The sequence below is a fragment of the Aulonocara sp. 'chitande type north' Nkhata Bay genome, linkage group LG8 (genome assembly GCF_057382095.1).
Source record: "Aulonocara sp. 'chitande type north' Nkhata Bay isolate Kocher_YH1m ecotype deep benthic linkage group LG8, A_spYH_male_GT1.1, whole genome shotgun sequence".
Classification (NCBI taxonomy): domain Eukaryota; kingdom Metazoa; phylum Chordata; class Actinopteri; order Cichliformes; family Cichlidae; genus Aulonocara; species Aulonocara sp. 'chitande type north' Nkhata Bay.
Window position 1 is genome coordinate 25,149,795 of NC_141351.1, and position 8,745 is coordinate 25,158,539.

The window sequence follows — 8,745 nt, forward strand, 5'->3', positions numbered from 1 at the left end:
AATTAGCCGATGTTTCCCGTCAGCGATTCCAGTAGCTGAGTCATAAATGGCTAAGAAACTAACCATGAAGGTCACTGAAAGGGCTCCACGCTAACCAAAGCTGCCGGTCCAGTCCAGGACAGATATAAAGGTCTGGTTCCCAAAGAGAAGGAAAAGAAATGGCGGGCGGACGCTGCCAAGGTATGCAGCAAACCACTGGCAGCTGCGAGCTGAGTCAGCAGAAGGGAAATGGGTCACAGATTACATAAGGAGGATGCCAAAGTAAAGAATGATGTGTGGATGTTGTCTTGGAAATGTGGAGGACAGACACTGAGTCAGCAGTGGAGAATGATGGGAAAAAATGTCTGCAAGTCGGTGCAAACCAGGTCTCTGGGTTTCACTGTGCTCTGGAGTTTAGACATTTTTGGTTATATGTTTGAATTTGAGCTTCTTTGGGGTTTTTCCTGCGTCTCCAGTGTTCAAGGTTTACACTTTTCTGTTTATTGTATTTTTAGGCTCATGTTTATTTGTTCCCTTTTAAATTCCAGTATGCTGTGGATCCCTGGGAATACTGAGTTTTGCTTTGTGTTTAATCGCTCAGTTTTGTAAGTTATCCTCTCTTTATTCTTCCTGCATCGTCAGTGTTTCGTGGTCAGCGGTAGTTTCTGGGCTCTGTGCTTTCTTGCTATCTTTTGGGTTATTTCCTCTTTTGCTTTGATAGTCGTCTCTTGTGGCTTTGACTTTTGCTACCCCTCTATTATTTTCCTGACTGACTTCACCTGTGTCCTATTTCCCTGAGCTGTTTCCCTTGTAGCCTTGTTCAGATTGTCTGGAGACATGGCCTGCAGATATAAAATGCTGGGATTCATTTGTGTCAAAGTTGGCTGATTGCTTGAGCTACTGGAGGTTTCTTCCTGTAAAAGGGAGTTTTTCCTTGCCCCCTATGTGCGCTTGCTAATAGGGGTCATATGATAGTTGGGGTTTCCTTTGTATTGTTTTAAGGTCTTTCCCTCACAATATAAAGGACCTTGAGGCAACAGTTGTTGTGATTTGGTACCACATGAAGAAAATCTCTGCATATGATTGTTCACATATGGGTATTTTCTGCCATGAGACCAGGTTACATGATACATTTGCTTATTTTTAAATGATTTTTCACACAGTTTAGAGGATTTAGTATCATCTTGCAAATAATATATAAAAGTTATTTTTATTTGTGTACAAAAAACAGAAAAGAAGTACTGACAGTAATTTAGGCTCTCATGTTAGAGCGGTGGTAAACAGCACTGCCTCGCAGTCACAGGGTCCGGGGTTTGTGTGGGCTCTGGGCATCCCACAGTCAAAAGACATGCTTGGATTAGAATACCTGGCAGTTCCAATATGAGTGTGAGAATGAATGGTTGTCTTTCTGTGTTGGTCCATCATGTTTCAGTTACGGTATGTTTTTTACTTTAGTCCAGTTTGGAGAGTTTTTTCCTCATTATGTGGAAGAAGAGTGTGAGGGGAGCAGGCACTTTCTTGCAAAATCTACCCTCTATTATATTCTATTACGTTCCCAGAGCCCAGCAAACTACAAACTAAAACTATGCTGTGTAAAATAAAGACTGAATGCAGTGACTTCCAAATCTCACAAATCCATATTTTTATTCACAAAAGAACCCAACAAAATACATCAAATGTTTGACCTGAGATGAAAAACATTCGCTCAGTTTGGCTTTTATGGCAGCAGCACATCTCAAAAAGGCTGCGAGAGGGACTCAAAATAAACAGCTGGAGGAAGTTTTTCATGACTAATTACAGCAACAGGTCAACAACATGACTGGAATAAAAAAACATTTCTCAAGTAAAGGTTCACCAGTCTGCAAAAAACAACAAGAAACATCTAAAAGTTGTGGAACAGTTTCAGAATAACTATCAATGTAAAACTGAAGACTTTGCCAATCTAAACATCACCACCACCTATCATCAAAAGATTCAGAGGATCTGGAGAATTAATATTGGATCGCTCTGATCATGACAATAAGACCCATCCTTCTCTTTTTTGTTGTTGCTCTGTTGTTATTTACATTTTATAAAGTGATCCAATTGTAAATATGCACATGCTGACATATTTACAACGGCAATGTACCACCTACCATTTTCACTCTACTTAAACAATAAAAAAAGTTATATGTAACAAGATCAAACATCAGTAAAAATGCATGCTAATGCAAAAAAAAATAAAAATAGAAAAAATATGAAACAAATATACAAAAATATGTATTCAATTCAAATCTGGCCACCATCAGCTGCAAAGCGGTTGCCTTGCACAGCAGCACACCACACCCAGCGCTGCTGCCACGCTCTGAAAGCTCTGCGGAAGTCCTCTTCTCCCAGTGAATCCAGTACTATCAGTGACGCATGCTGGAGCTCTTCCACTGTGTCAAAAAAATGTCCCCTCAACTTGGCGTTGATTTTGGGGAAGAGGAAGAAGTCGCAGGGGGCCAAATCTGGTGAGTGCTGTGGGTGAAGAATGAGATTTGTGTCGGTGTAGCAGAAATAATGGCACTCTTTCAGTGCGTCGTGGGCGGGTGTGTCGTCGTGATGGAGCAGCCAGTCGCCTTTCTGCCACAGTTCAGGTCGTTTGGCCTCGATGTTCTTCCTGAGACGCGTCATAACGCTGAGGTAGAACGGAGCATCAACCGCCTGACCGTCGGGAACAACTTCCCGATGCACCACCCCGTGAATGTCAAAGAAGACGATGAGCTTGACCTTGAACTGGCTCCTTGTCGGATTCACCCTCCTTGCTTTTCCAGGCTTGCAGCCGTACACCCAGCTTTCATCGCCAGTTATGATCCGGGACATGAACGTTGGGTCATCTCGCGTCTGTTGACGGAGATCCTCGCAGGCTCGTAAACGATACTGCTTCAGCTCGGGAGTGAGTAGCCTGGGCACAAGCTTGTTAGCCACTTGGTGCAGGTTCAAAGTGGACGTCAGGATCGCCTGGACCGTTCCGAATGACACGTTGAGAATGGCAGAAATCTCCCTCAGAGAGATCCGGAAATCCTGGCGCACAAGTTGATCGATTTCTCGGATGTGCTTGGGAGTTGTGCTCGTGCTGGGTCGCCCTGACCTGATTTCATCATCGACGGATGTTCTGCCATTTTTGAAACGCAAATACCAATCCTTGCATCTTGATCGGCTCATTGCTTTGCTGCCGTAAACTTCCTGAAGCATTTGGAAGGTTTTCTTCACAGATATCTTGGTTTTCACGCAGAATTTGATTTTTTCTCTCTGTTCAAATTTGAGGCGTTGCAATGCATTGCGGGACGCAACACTGAATATTGGCATCGGAAAGGTTCTGGGAGCTGTTGCACGTGTGTCATCCTCCTGCAGTCCATCCTGGCCAATGCAGCGTTCCTGGAAGAAGTCCGAGTCTTCAATCGGGCTCCGTTCATGGGAAACCTCTTCTTTAATATCAAACAGATGATGGACACCTGCAAGGTACACACAGATGGATGAGCATATTTTAAAAAAGCCAAAATGCTGGGTGTATGGGGACACTGGTTTCCAGTATCCTGCAGAATGGACTCTAACCTAAAGCCCATCTCACAGAGTTACATCATCCAATCGAATCACAGCCAACTAAGTTAAAACGAAGAGAAACTAAAATAAAACAAATCAAATTAGTGAGGTGACTGTATTCAATGGATTTCATCACTTGTTCTTAAATCTCGCCCTAAAAATACCCTCCATATTTTAATAACATTACTGAAGTGAAACTAACAAAGCCACAACAGAAGCAGACAAAATATAAAACCTGATTCCTCACAGAGAAAAAATGTTGGTGCAGTTTCATAGTTCAATTTAATTTGTTTGTTACCTGAGCTGCAGGTCTGAGTCTCCTCCTCGTCCTTGTATTCATTTTTAACATGATGAAACAGTGAGTGCACTTTCTCTTCATTTTCACTCTTCACCGCAGCAGCAGCGAGCGGGAAATCAGTGATGTCAGCTTCCTCCTCCTCTTCCTTCTTTATGCTGAGGAGCTGTGAGACTTGCTGCTCCATATCAGGGCTCCAGTCATCTGGTTCTTCTTTGATTGGTAACAGCTGCTGAATATCTGAAAGGTACAAGCATCACAAATGTATGAGCAACAATGCAATGAGAAACAAAATTAAATTCTTCCGTGTGGCCCTGAAACACAATCAAAGTTTCTTTACTCATTAGGAAAATGAGTTCTCGCCGTTAGTTATCGTTTCGTACACTGACTGGAGCTTCAAACTGGACGTTTCTGTCATTAGCAAAGCCGCCTGCATGATGTTTCTTTGGTAAACACCAAGATACAGGACAAGATCACGTGTATGCTGATGGTTTGCATCACTTCATCTCAGCAACTATTAAAAATAAAATGTTTCTACTTTGTTTTAAAAAGAAGCCTTCAGAACAATATAAATGTTAAGTTAATTTCTGAACTTGGTAAGTTTTTTGGAAGAAAGGTTAGGTCAGGAATAGATGATGATGAAAGCAGTGATAGAATTAAAAGAATCACTTTGTACATTTGTAATAAGAATGACTTAGTTTAGCGAACATCTAAGTGCTAAAAAGCAGGCAGCCAGGACTTACCCATGGTTGAAGACATCTTTCCTCTCGTCCTGCGGTTCAGACTGACTTCTGGTGACTTCTCAGGTTTTTAACCTCTCCTGATGCCTCAGAGTCGTTGACCCACCCATTCACCCTTTTGGGTTTGTTGGGTCAAGGTGTGAAATGCTCCGAGTCGTCTGGGATGCCCTGCAGGTATCTGATAAGAGGGGCAGGGTCCAGCTTCCTGGAACAATAACAGTTACTCCAGCATAACTGTCGTTACTTCTTTCACTCGTCTTTCACACCACAGCCGTGAACTGAAGGTGAACACTTAAATGTTAATGTAATCACTGGAACAAAGGTTCTTCTGCTAAAGATGCTGTTGAATCCATTTGTATCAGTGTCCTAGTTTCCAAATCTGCAGGGGGTTGAACGTAACTGGACATTACATTGAATGTAAATATTTCCTGTCCACTATAACTAGTCCAAGTACTAATGTGATTAAATCATTTACACAAAAGCAATATTTCATTTCCTCAGCTACGTGTTAATGTGAGCAGGAAGTTGTTTTAGACAACAGAATGAATGAAAACTCACCATCGTCTGTTGATCGACAGGTCAACCTTAAAAACCACCAACCTCTTGTGGTGCCTGATGTCACATGTGCTGATTAGAGCTTCTAAAAGCATAATTGAATTAATCTGTTAAATAATTTTGAGAATTTGGGTCTACACTGTGCTGAAATGAGGCAACTGGACTTGAGTTTCTGAAGCCTTTCAACTCAGATCTCAAAGGCTCTACAGCTGGTGCAGGGCGGCAGTTAATCATCTGATTGGATCGTTGAGAGTCGTTGATTCTCTCATTTTGCCTTTGTGTTAAATTCTGACGCACCCAACAGCAGTGGGAGACATTAAAGGCACATGAGTGAAAGTTTATCAGGCCATAATGGTCCAGTTGTTGTGCTCTGATGTGTTTCTACATTCAGGTGCAGATGGGGTTTTGGGTCCTGACCTCAGCTGCTGGTTTTCCTTTGTTGCCAAGTCAAGTTTACTTTCAAGCACATTAAAAGAAACAGCACCTGTTAACCAAACCGTCCACAGTTAGACGAGTAAAAGACATTTAGGAAGATTTTAAAAGTGTCCAATGTTGTCCTGATGTGAAAGGCAGTTTGTTTCACACACTCAACAATGATCCTTCACCCTCAGTCAACAGGAAGCAACAAATCTGAGTAGCTGAAATGGGTTTATTTAATCATTAAGGAAAATGTGGTATCATTTTAATGTATATCAATCAAGTACATTTTACGCACCACTGTTTACAATCTTTACACACCACAAATACACAGAAGATTTACATGTACATACATTAAATTAGTTAAAGTCAGCAGTCACAGTATTTTAATGCACAGCATCTGCAGACCTTCTGATGACTTCTCAGGTTTTTAACCTCTCCTGATGCCTCAGAGAGTCGTTGACCCACCCATTCACCCTTTTGGGTTTGTTGGGTCAAGGTGTGAAATGCTCTGAGTCGTCTGGGACGCCCTGCAGGTATCTGATAAGAGGGGCAGGGTCCAGCTTCCTGGAACAATAACAGTTCTGATTGTCTCCTTATTTACAATAAATTCTGCTGCTGTCCAGCATCAACAATATTTCTGTGCAGTAATGTTAACACTACGATTAATCTGCTCATGATTACCGTTGGAAATTCTTTATATCTTAACAGATTCAATCATATATGTAACATTTGCAAACAGTAAACAAACATATGCCATGATTGCCCAAAAAACAGTATACATGAGACTATTTAGTTTTAACAACACAAAGAGTAAGACCTGTTGAAATCATCTCAATCAAACCTTCCAGTAACGTCAGGATAGCAGAGGTGTGTCTCGGAGCGACTTTATTCACAAAATAAATAATAATACCAGCTACCTCTTTACAATACAGGTGGACTCACGGCTTCCACCAAGTGACAGCGCCATCAAAGGAATTGTTACTATTTGTCTTTTGCATTGTGAAGATTTTTATCTTCAGTCAGTTTTGCAGGAATAAATCTGAGCAGAAACTGTAGACCTGTACACTTCACGCTATACTCTGTGCCATCAGTAAACACTGTCCTTATGAGTTTATGAGCTCAAATAACAGCTACAATTCTTATTAAATATACAAAGAAGTTGACTTTGTAAATTGGCCTCCTCATTAGACCCAAAAAGCAGGATCCAGTGGTTTTGGGTGGTCACTTGTCATGTGTGGTTTCAAAGCACCAAAATGGAGATGGCTTTATTTTGGGACGTCACAGATCACTATGTGGCATCCCTTTAGCTTTCTGCAAGTATAATATACAGCCTATGCTCAAATATTGACCTTTGTCCTCAGAGGCCAGAGAGAGGGAGGCAGAGTTGCCGATGGACTCCTAGACTGTTGTAACATAAAAAGCCTCATTCATGAACCTCTTTTTCCAAATCAGTCTTTTGTTTGTAACTCGAGCCACAGTCCGGCGTCAGTTGGATTTTTAAGCCATCTGCACTCTGGAGGAAGAGCTCGGGAAAGGTTGGCCTTTTAGGCTGTCCTTCTCAGACACTTGTTGGAGTTTCTTCCAGCTGTTGTTGTTTAGTTGTGCGGGCTTCTCTCTCAGAGAAACTCCACCACTTTCTCCCAGATGCACCGTGAGATATTTGTTCTTCCTTATAAATATAGAACTGGGTGCATGACATTATGCAAGAGTGGACACAAGTGTGGGGATTTTGAATAAAACTGATTCAATAACACAAACGCAGTGTTAAGAATAAATATTCTGGTCATACATACCTGCCCATATTAGTGAACGAGACCCTCTGTCTTCTTTTCTGCTTCTTGTTCTAACTAAATCTGTATGTTTTTGAAAGTCTCCTCAGGCAACGAAACTCTTGTTATAATTTGTCATGTTAGGAAAAGTCTGTTTAAATAAGCTCCTATTGGTTTGTAAAGATAACAAAGTAAAGCTTGAAAAGTTTCCTGTTATGACAAGGAAGTGATGAAAATTCATCATGATGACGTAGCCTACGTAAGAGAAACTAAGGCTACGTTCACTCTGCAGGTCTTGATGCTCAATTCCGATTTTTTGATCAAATCCGATTTTTTTGTCTGCTCGTTCACACTACAAATAAAATGCGACAGCAAACGCGCTCTAGTGTGAACGCTCAAAGCGGCCACATGCACAAAAGAAGACGTCACACACAGCGCGCTCTGTTTAGACCCAGAGCAAACTATATTGTTTGACTGATGGGCCTTAATATAAAGACTTCGGACTTTACGTTTCCCAATTTTTGCTTTAAGTTATTTTGTTATTGTTAGGTATTTTAGTACCATGGTAGCATTTACTGGATATTGTTTTATAGTGACATTATACAGGAAAACTCTGTCATTCAATAAGGCCCCTTTGTTTTAGTTATTTTTCTCTTTGACCCAAGAATTGATGTGTGAGAATCACAGGCTGGTACAAGGTTGAAATACCACAGAGATCACTCCCTCAGCTACATTAGTTTCTTAATCTTTTAGGAGACGCCTGTTGAGGCCAAATGGTTTGTTTCAGATTTCACTAATGTAAGAACTCTTCGTTTTGTGCCTTGAAAATATGTCGCTGAGATAATCACAATTATAGCTGAACTGATAAACTACACAAAGGATGCTTCTTCACCCAAGGGCAGGAAGACGCTGCCTTATCTTGGTCTGTACTGGTTTAAACTGATAAATCTGCTGTCTCATGAATTTTATATAAACTGTTGTACTTGTGAATAAAGTTGAGTCGATTTGGGAAGACAATCTAAAGCAGTCTCTGTTTTCTTGTTCTCCCAAGCTGCTCCCGAGCTCGTACTAACACGCTGAATGGCATGCTTGAATATTACTTGAGAATATATTTGACTGTGTTACAGACTAAGGTACATTCTCTGCTGATAGACGTCCACGCCTCGGAGGAAGGCGATCCACGGATTAGGCCTTGGAAACCGTTTCCTTCAGTTATTTACATAATAATGTAGATAACCTAATAATTATCCTTATTGCTGTTTTAGAGGAGCGCTGCTTCAAAGGATAGTTGCAGATTATACAGTACATAAAATATACGTGAAAATAAAATGTTCACGTTTCCCCAACGTTGTCTTCCCAACAGTTTCAGTGACCTTTACACTGGATGGCCAGGAAGCGTTTGCGATGTCTTCTCCGGAGCTGA